Source organism: Tyto alba, unplaced genomic scaffold, assembly GCF_018691265.1.
Source record: "Tyto alba isolate M040663 unplaced genomic scaffold, T.alba_DEE_v4.0 Super-Scaffold_19, whole genome shotgun sequence".
NCBI lineage: Eukaryota > Metazoa > Chordata > Aves > Strigiformes > Tytonidae > Tyto > Tyto alba.
Window position 1 is genome coordinate 1,506,253 of NW_024881281.1, and position 9,077 is coordinate 1,515,329.

Below are 9,077 nucleotides of genomic sequence, written 5' to 3' on the forward strand. Positions count from 1 at the left end.
GAAAGCTTCATTCTCAGTTTTCAGCTCCGTCTGACAGCAGCTCTAAGACACTGCAACTGGGGACTCCATGCTGCTCAGCATTATTTGGAAGCCCAGCAAACCAGTATGTATTGTATCCACAGGGCAGTGCCATATACCATCCGTTCAAACCACTTGATGTCTATTTCAAATAAGGTTTTTTAACACTTTTATTTTAGAAGAGCTTGTGTGGACTTAAGCAGCATCTGAAATTAAATAGGGCAGCGTAAGCTAATAGCATGACTCATGGGAAGGAAATAGAGCAGCAGCTGGTAAAAACTGTTGGGTAACAAAGAGTCTTTATATTCATAAATTCATACAGGCTAACATGAGGCTTACAAAAAGGTTGTTTAAGAAACAGAAAACCAAATTCCAGTCTTGAGAATCTCTCAGTTCTTAAAGACTTATCTTTCCATCAGACACTCCTTTCTCTCTTCAGTCCCTCTTGTACACCTGATTCCTTAGGAAGAGAGAGAAAGGAAAAAAAGGCCGTCTTTGGTGAATGGGCTGGTCGAGTGGTGTTTCTGCATACTGCACACGTATCTGTGTTTACAGTAAGTTAAAATAACAGTACAGGTACACCAGCTGTGAATTTGTGCAGATCTTTGCTAAACCATTGACTCATACCCGTAGAAGCAAATCACACATTTCTGATACCAACCATTTTGTCATTAGTGAATTGAGCAGGAGTGCCGTATGAATGCTATTGTGTCAGCAGAGATTAGACCTTGGACACTGCAACAAAAGACATTATCGATGTGCTGATGTTACTGAATCCAAATCCTGGCTCTGAGACAATGTGATTATAATCTAAAATCAGCTGATCTAACCAGGAAATAATTCTACTGAAGTTAATGGAAATTACACAGGGTTTTATACAGTGTCGGGCGAAAAATGGTACCAGGCCCAGTCTTCTGTTGTGCAAGGTGAGACTGGTTTTAGTTTCACAGTTTATCTGAGTGATGGGCATTCATCTGTGACTTGTTGGGTAGTTTGGTTTGGGTGTGAGTAGCCTTTGACACAGCTGATCACGAGGCACTAGAAAGCTTTATGAAGACAAGCGCTCAAGAAAATATAATATGATTTTATGAAGAATCCTGCCTGGTGAAGTAAGGATGAGGCATTACCCGGAAGGAGCATTGCTTACAGTGTTACTGTGCAGGTTACACCCTGCAGAATGCAGAGTAGATGGAGGCTGTAAGCAAACTGATAGGAGAGTGAATGTGTATTGTCCAGCAAAAACCAGGCAGGAGGAGCTTCCATGTTCCCAGGTGGGCCATGCTGCAGGGAGATGTACCCTGAGCAGGTTAGCTGGCTTTGCTCCCAAGTGAGAGGTGTGCAAGTGTAACAGATTTTGCTTAACAGGCATTAGACAATAATGCTGACAGATAGAAGAGGGCTGTTCTTAGATGGATACTCACGTAATGCTTGACAATAGGAACATGCCTTGCGTGAGTTAGTGGGTGAGTTTACTAAACATGTAGGAATATCCAGTTTCTGGGAAGGGTTGAAGGGTGCTGGATGCTCTGGCAAGAGCAACAGTCAGAAGAATTCTTTATGTGAAGTCTACCATATCTTCCAATCTGCATTTGGGTAATAAGAGCTAGTGCATTGCTGCAGCATTCAGAGAATTCAGCTCTAAATGGGAATGGAGCATAAGATGTCTTTAGGGATACTCACAGACAACAGGAGAGGAGTGAAGAGCAAAGGCAAAAAGCTGCTGGAAAAAAACCAAAACAGATAAGAAGGAACACGTACCATTTAGTGTTTCCTGATGAAACAGAGTCAGGGCCTCAAACAGAAATTCATGGACTGCAAAACCAAGACTGCTATCCCTGGGGAGCAGTTTGTGCCAGCAGTTAAAAGGTCCCAAGCCACAGACACAGTAACAACAAAGATAATGAGCATTGCTGGGCATTACACACAGATGACCATAGCTACAGCCACCCAAAGCTTTGGGTAGAGGCAGCTGTGCCACATCGCAGTAGCACACAGCACTATGAGGTACAGATAAAAAACAATCACAGCACAACCGAGAGAAGGAGGGAAAAGTTTATGTTATTTATAGTAGCATCCACTATAGGGAGTTAACAGGGAGTTAACCTGCACCTTCCCAGTAACAGAGCTGTGATATCTGCCATATTCTTGATTTGTTATGAAGGAGAAGAACCGTACTGAAGTGTTTCAGTGCCATTAGGAAGTGAAGTACAACCACTTCACTTGGAAGACTGAGTTTAATGAAAACACCTTACAGTGGAAGGGCACAGGAGGTTCATGACTGGCCTGCAGCTCGTACTGCATTTTTGTCTTTCCTGATCTCATCCTAGCGACACTCCAGACCTCCAGCTTTCTTTCTGTCACTAAAACTCCTGCCCTTTCTATGAGATCACCCAGATAGGAAGCCAGAAAATATAAGTCAGTACTAAAGTCATAAGGTCTATCTGGTCTTCCTCTCCTGTGAAATCTCTCCTCTTTTTGCCCCCTGTTGTATGATAAACAAGTAAGGAAACAGAATTTCAGGGAGAGGAAGTGATAACCTTGAGTTACCTTTCAGGGCAATGTGATAATCTAGGCCGAGTTGATTAGTCATTCAGAACAATTAAAATATTGCTTTATAATATTTAAGCAACTTAATCTCTGCAAATGACTGTCATATCTGGGAAAGGCATTTCTTGCTAGGGGAAGAAGAAAGTAGATACACAAAATGATTTAATTCCTCTGGGTTTTTTAGAACATAAATACATACTTTGAGAGTGATTGTGATCAAACAAACTTCAACTGGGATTTGACAAAGAGCTTGTTTATACCTCTAAGGCAAAATGGCAGACATTAATTTAATGTCTTTATCCATTTCCAGTGCATGGCATAGGCCTCAGTTTCAGAAAACATTCTGTTCCATTAAGTTCCTCTAGAATATCTGAGCTCTTGTGATATCTTGATAATGAATTATTTCTTTGTATCAGATCAAGTATCGGGGATTAAACTCCTGGTGTTTTGCATCCAAACGAGATTTCTACTGGAACAGAAGTATTTGCATTTAGAAATTGATTGTGTGAAACAATGTGCTACAATTTTAATTATCCTTTGGTGATTAGACTTTTGGGGATAAAAGTTCCAGTGTGATTATTTTGCACAGAATCTCTAATTTCTCTGAAGTATAATCCATCATTCTGTGGTTACTATTAATCTAGTCAGGTCATTTGCATGCTCTGCTCATATTTAACAGATCCTATTGCTGTCAGGGAGGAATTGGGAAGCGGAGAATACAAAAGAAAATCCATGGTTTAATCTTTCAGAAAAAAAATTCTTCACATTTTGAAATCTATCCAGTAGATGTCAGGTAAGTCAATAAGATACATGTCACAGAAAGAATACAAACCCACCGCTCATTCGTCAAACAAAAAGAAATAGGGACTATTTTCCTCTCATCTCGTTAGCTGCAGTTTGAGGGATTTCAGCGGCCTCTGATGCCCTCTGATGGGCAAACCTGTGGGAGCCCCATCCTGGAGCCCCATCCTTCCTCCTGGAGCCCCGTCCTTCCTCCTGGAGCCCCGTCCTTCCTCCCAGAGCCCCATCCTGCGGGACCCCCATCCTCCCGGAGCCCTGTCCTGTGGGAGCCCCATCCTCCCAGAGCCCTGTCCTGTGGGAGCCCCATCCTCCCGGAGCCCCATCCTGCAGGAGCCCCATCCTCCCGGAGCCCTGTCCTCCCGGAGCCCTGTCCCGCGGGATCCCCGACCCTGGGGAGCCCCATCCTGAGGGAGCCCCGTCCTTCCTCCCAGAGCCCGGGCAGGGACCAGCGTGGCCCACGGGGAAGGGCTGTGGCGCTGCCCAGGTGGCTACGCAGCCTTCGCTGGGAGCCTGCCAGCTCCTGGAATAAACCCATGTTTAAGGGGTTTGTAGCTTAGAAATATTAAGTCACCTTTTACCAAAAACTTGGCAGATCCTTTCCTTCCTCCTTTCCTTCCTCATTTACTCAAGTTTGTTTGTTTAGCTTCACTTCAGTAGGAAAATATTCTTGACCCTGATCCCAGATTTGTCACATTTCCTCCAGAATGATACCCTACCCATCAGGAATTGAAACCAAGCATGTGCCTTGGAGAGGAATGCCTCTCTAAGTGATGGTAGGTATCTGGACCAAAGCTGATAATAGAAATTATAAAGTATCACTTAGCATATTAGAGCCACTGCTGGGGTGTTTGACAAATGCTGGTGAAAATGAGAAAATGGGATGGGAGGAATGAAGAGAAGAAATGGAATTACAAAACAGAGACTTCAGTGAGTAGGAGGAGGGGAAAAAAAAGAAAGGTTAATAAATAAATAATTTGAGTTAAAAATATGAAGCAGAGAAAAACAAAAGATAAAGTTGGGGGGGGGGGAATCCATATTCTCTGGCAGGAAGCCAAGAGAAGTGTCACCTCTGAGAGCCAGTTCGGGCATGGTAAAAAAGAGGCCCAGATCTCCTGAGTAAATTGTAGCTGGTATCTAGAAATTAACTGAATTTTAAAGGGTAAAACACATCAGAAAGAAAGGAAATACTTAGGACTTCTGACTTCAAAGGGAATTTCATTGGAAGCTGTGCTATTAAATGATGTTATCTAACGACATAGGATCAGCATCTTTACTTTGGAGTAAAGGACAAAGTGAGTGAGTTGAGAAATAGTGTGGATTTTACTACAGATCCGGCCAGGTCATTTTCTCTGTGTGCCTCAATTTTCTCAGCTGGTTCCCCATCCTCTTCCTCGGGCAAAAAGCCGGAGTGCCAGAATACCTCCAAGGAAGGGATTCAAGTGGCATTTTTTGGCTTGACTAGAAACAGTAGTGTCTAGAAATTTCATGAGGGGGACTGTCCCCGCACAGATAAATTTCCAGCCCGTACTTCTATGGCTTGGCTCTTCAGGATTCAGTAGTTCTAAACAGGCTGAGAGGGAAGAGAGGACATAGCAGGGACTTTCCTCTTATGTGTGACTCCTACCACTACTGCCGCTTTGACAGCCACAATGGGAAATTTTTAGTGAGGGAAAACCATTGGCATTCACACTAAAGCCTGACAAGACTCTGTGGATGCCTTAGGCTGCAATTCTTATTTTAGTTTACACATAAGCTTAAGGAAGTGCATTAAGAAGCTCTTGCTAAATCGTCTTAAAAAAAATCCACGAAAATAATCAAGAAGCATGAGATTGTCAAGAGCCACTAAAGAAATGGTACCACAACTCTCAAGTTGTCTGGAGCTAGGGAACTTGGAATGATTTATCTTCAAATAATATCTAACTAACAGTTATAAACTGTCATGTGTCTGCCTGCTGGAAGACAAAATCATGTGGCTTTTCATGTATCCAACAGAAAGGATCTAGCACAAAAATTAATAGTAGAGATACTGTGTTTTTTTCTAGGACAGCAGATCACTTCTAGGATAGTGGGTCTCAGGGCACTTTGTACTGAACCTAGGAAGAGGAGAAAATTATTACAAGGAAGCAGAGAGCACTGGGAAAGAAAGATCTTGACCAAATACTGGCTGGAATTTTCTGGAGTTTGGGAGAAGCACTATGAGAATTTCCAACATCACTGTACAACCTCTGAAGTTTTCCCCTGTATAAGATCTGGGAAGCAAGTCATGTTTGCTTTTAGGGAACTGATTTGCTTTGAGGAAAACACTATGAGAAACAGGAAGAAGCACTGTTTGTTTTGTTTAGTAAATTTTGAAGGGAAGAAATAGCCTGTCTTTTTCTCCCTAAGCCAAGAGTTCCCAAGATGCTTCTCTCTCAGCTAATCTTACCACCCTGAGTTCTTTCTGGCTTTTTGAAACATGCTTTTCATAAGCATATCAGTAAGCTGAAGCCCTTTCCTGCCCCCTACATGAATTATTATTGTTTAGATTTTGGCAGAACTTAGAGATCCCTATGAAGATTGTGGCTGTATTGCCTTAAGTGCATATTATTCCTGCCTGATTGCTGTGGGATACTTAGAGGTCAAATATATAAACCGCTGGAAAAGGAGATTTGACAAATTCATGGAGGAAGGGCCCAGCAGGAGTGGTTCTGCCCCCAGCACTCCCAGAACTGCTGTCTGCTGGGGAGGGGGAAGGGGTGGCAGCGGATGGAGCGCTCTGCTTGCGCGGCCGTGCTGCCCGGTCGCTGTCTGTAAGCAGAGCAACAGAATTGCTGGGGAAAATGGGCCATTGTTCGGCAGCGTGCCCCCGATCTGCCGTCAGCACAACGAGCCAGCTGCCCTCAAGCCAGCGAGGAAGGTGAGGCTGAGATAAAGCTGGCTGACTCGGCCTGCACGTGGAGGGGGTGTTCATGCGATCCCTCCCAGAGGCGGGTGCTGGTCGAGGGCCAGGGCATCCCATCTCCAGCTGCGACAGTGCTGGCAGAGAGCGTATGTCTGTGGCTGGAGCCAGGCCTCGCTCCTCGCAGGCGGAGACTGGTTTTAAGGCTGACGTTTCAACCAGCGAGACCCCTCCAGACAGAGCGGAGCTGGCTGCAGGTGTCATCATTTCCAGATGTTTGTCACTGCCCCTCTGCCAAATGCTGCTACTCCTGCTCCTGCGCCAGCCAACGGGGCCATGGGAGGAGTGGGAGAAGGGACGAGCCCTACCCCTCTGTTTTTTTTCTAATCATAAGGTAATAAACAATTCTAGGCAACATCTTGGCTCTGTTCTTTTCAGCTATTATGCTCTCTGTGACAAAGCCTTTTCTGTCAGTCCAAACAGCTTCTGGGTGCGCAGTGGAGTGACCCAGACTGTGATCGCAGGGGACGCGGGGCTGGCCCTGCGCACCGCGGCGGGGAAGACAGCCCACAGGACTCGGAAGCTTGGAGAACAGAGCCCCGGCCTCATCCCATTTTCCGGAGTTTGAGGTGACCATTTACCTGCTCAAGGGGAATGTTGGGGAGAGCAACAAATGCTTATAAAACGGTGCAGTGATGCAGACTGCTCTACTGCTGATGGCGTTATTGGCGGAGCCTTTCTTTGTGCTCAGACATACAAATATGATTAGAAAAGGTTCCAGGGACCAGCTTTACTTGCCATCCAACTCGGTTAAGATTTTGATAATTAAGCAAATGTATAAACTTATCATGTAGGTTTGATTTAGATATGAGTATATATTAGCAATACATTAGAAGTCTTTTCTAGAACATGAGACAACATTTAGTTTTAAAAATCTTTTTGAAACATATTAATGCTGACCATTATAATGCACTCTAATGCAAAGGAATCAATAGCCTTTACACCACAGTTAGTTTATTGTACACAGCCAATGAATAATACAAAATTCAGTGCACTTAACAGCCCCATATTGGACTTCACAATTTGTATAAATCAGAATGCTTTTTGCATTTCCTGAAAGATAGTACCACAAGTTGTACTTGAAACAGAAACCTACTATTTATTCTTTAACCAATTAATTGTTTTTTTCTTAAATAAAACATTTGCAATCAATTTTCATCTTTTTATAAAACATCTGCCTCTTCAAATATTTGCTATGAACCAGGTTCCTGAATTTGTTGCTAGAACGCAATGGAATTGTTCATACTGTAAATCTGAATTACAGGAATTACACCGTTATTTACAGGGAAAGCTACCTCAGAATATATTTCATATTGCTCTTGCAGGTAGTAATTAATATGTGCTACAATAATAGCAAGAGTCTCAAGTCAAATCAAGGCCCCTGCTGACTGGAACAAGAGAAAGAAAGTCTGTTTTATTCTCCAGTTCTTCACTATGCATTTGACAATTTTAAGTCCTGTGTTCAAGAGGTCTTACCTCAAGTTCCATCTTTATTTATATTGTCAGGATTTTAACTTGATTCTAGCACAAGAGGACATTATTTTGTGCTTCTGTCTACCCAGAAGGAAATCACATTAACATTCCCAAGAAGAAAACTGAAAGTGGTTGTTTATTTATCTTATTATCAATGTATCCTACTTTTCTGAGTCACAAAGAGTAAACAATTGGCTGGCTACTGTGTAACTAGGCTGGGGAAGAATTTTTGTGTGCTACATTATGTATTTTTAGTAACTGCTTGATTTCTGCAGTGAAGCCTTGTGAAGTAACAGAAGCCGCTAAACTAAAATAAACTATTTTATAAAAAGAATAACCTTTTATTTAAAAGGTAAAATACAGCTATACATTCCAGTCTGTGTACAGTATCAAAATTGTAGATAATCTCTGTAGAAAATTGTAGATAATCTGGCACAGCGGCTTTGAAATGGCCAGTGCAATTTGAATAAAGTAAGCATCCACCAAGGTGTCTTTCTGCCAAGAGAAGGTGTAAATCGTCACATAAAATCCTGCTGAAACTTCAGACCAACGCACACCCCAGATTTGGAGAGGCAAAACGTTCCCTTGTCATCTGTGGTCAAACGATAAGACATTTTGGTTTACAGTGATTTATTGAATGGGTAATTTCAAGGGAGGAACTTTTAACCCAACTTTATGTTTTGAAGTGTAGTTTACACTATTTCAGTACTTTTTAACTTGGGAGGGGGTTTTGCCTCAGTACTTTTAAACTTGGGAGGGGGTTTTGCCTCTTTCCCGGGCTCTGCAGGGTGAGCGATGGCAGGGCCACAGGGAAGCTGCCCCTTTGCTAGTTTTGCTCAATCGCCTCACGCACAAACCTCTGTTCTCTTTGTGCGAAGAGCAGAACCACCCAGCCAGGCCCTTTCTTGCTTCACCCAAGGCTCGGGCAGCTCCTCCTGCGACCCACCCGCCGCTGTGCCCCCGGGGAAACCGCCGGGGCCGCCTCAAGGCTCTTTTCCCCTCAGCCCGTTCACTGCACCGAAGCTCGGTGTGGGGAGAGAGGGGGCAGCACCACAAGCTGCCGGTGCAGGCAGAGCCGCCTCCCGGGCCCCCCCCGCACCACACTCGGGTCTGAGGAGGCGAGAAGCAACGGTGCAACGCCGAGGGGCTGCCCGCCCTCAGCCATGGCGGCCGGTGCCCTCACGCAGCCCCGCGCATGCGCGGCGGCCCAGCTGCGGCGCAGGCGGGGGGCACAGGCGCACTCCGCTCCCCGCCCCGCCCGCCGCGCAGGCGCAGTGCGTCCCCCGCCGCCCGGCGCTCC

General features: G+C 44.5%; 1 long non-coding RNA gene across 1 annotated transcript; it reads left to right on the forward strand.

Annotated features, from left to right (window-relative positions):
* LOC116964632 lies at window positions 1–8,010 on the forward strand. The gene is made up of 4 exons (XR_004408851.2): window positions 1–103; window positions 3,245–3,358; window positions 4,070–4,139; window positions 6,683–8,010. It is a non-coding gene; the product is annotated as an uncharacterized LOC116964632 (long non-coding RNA).
* The last annotated feature ends 1,067 nt before the right edge of the window (window positions 8,011–9,077 follow it).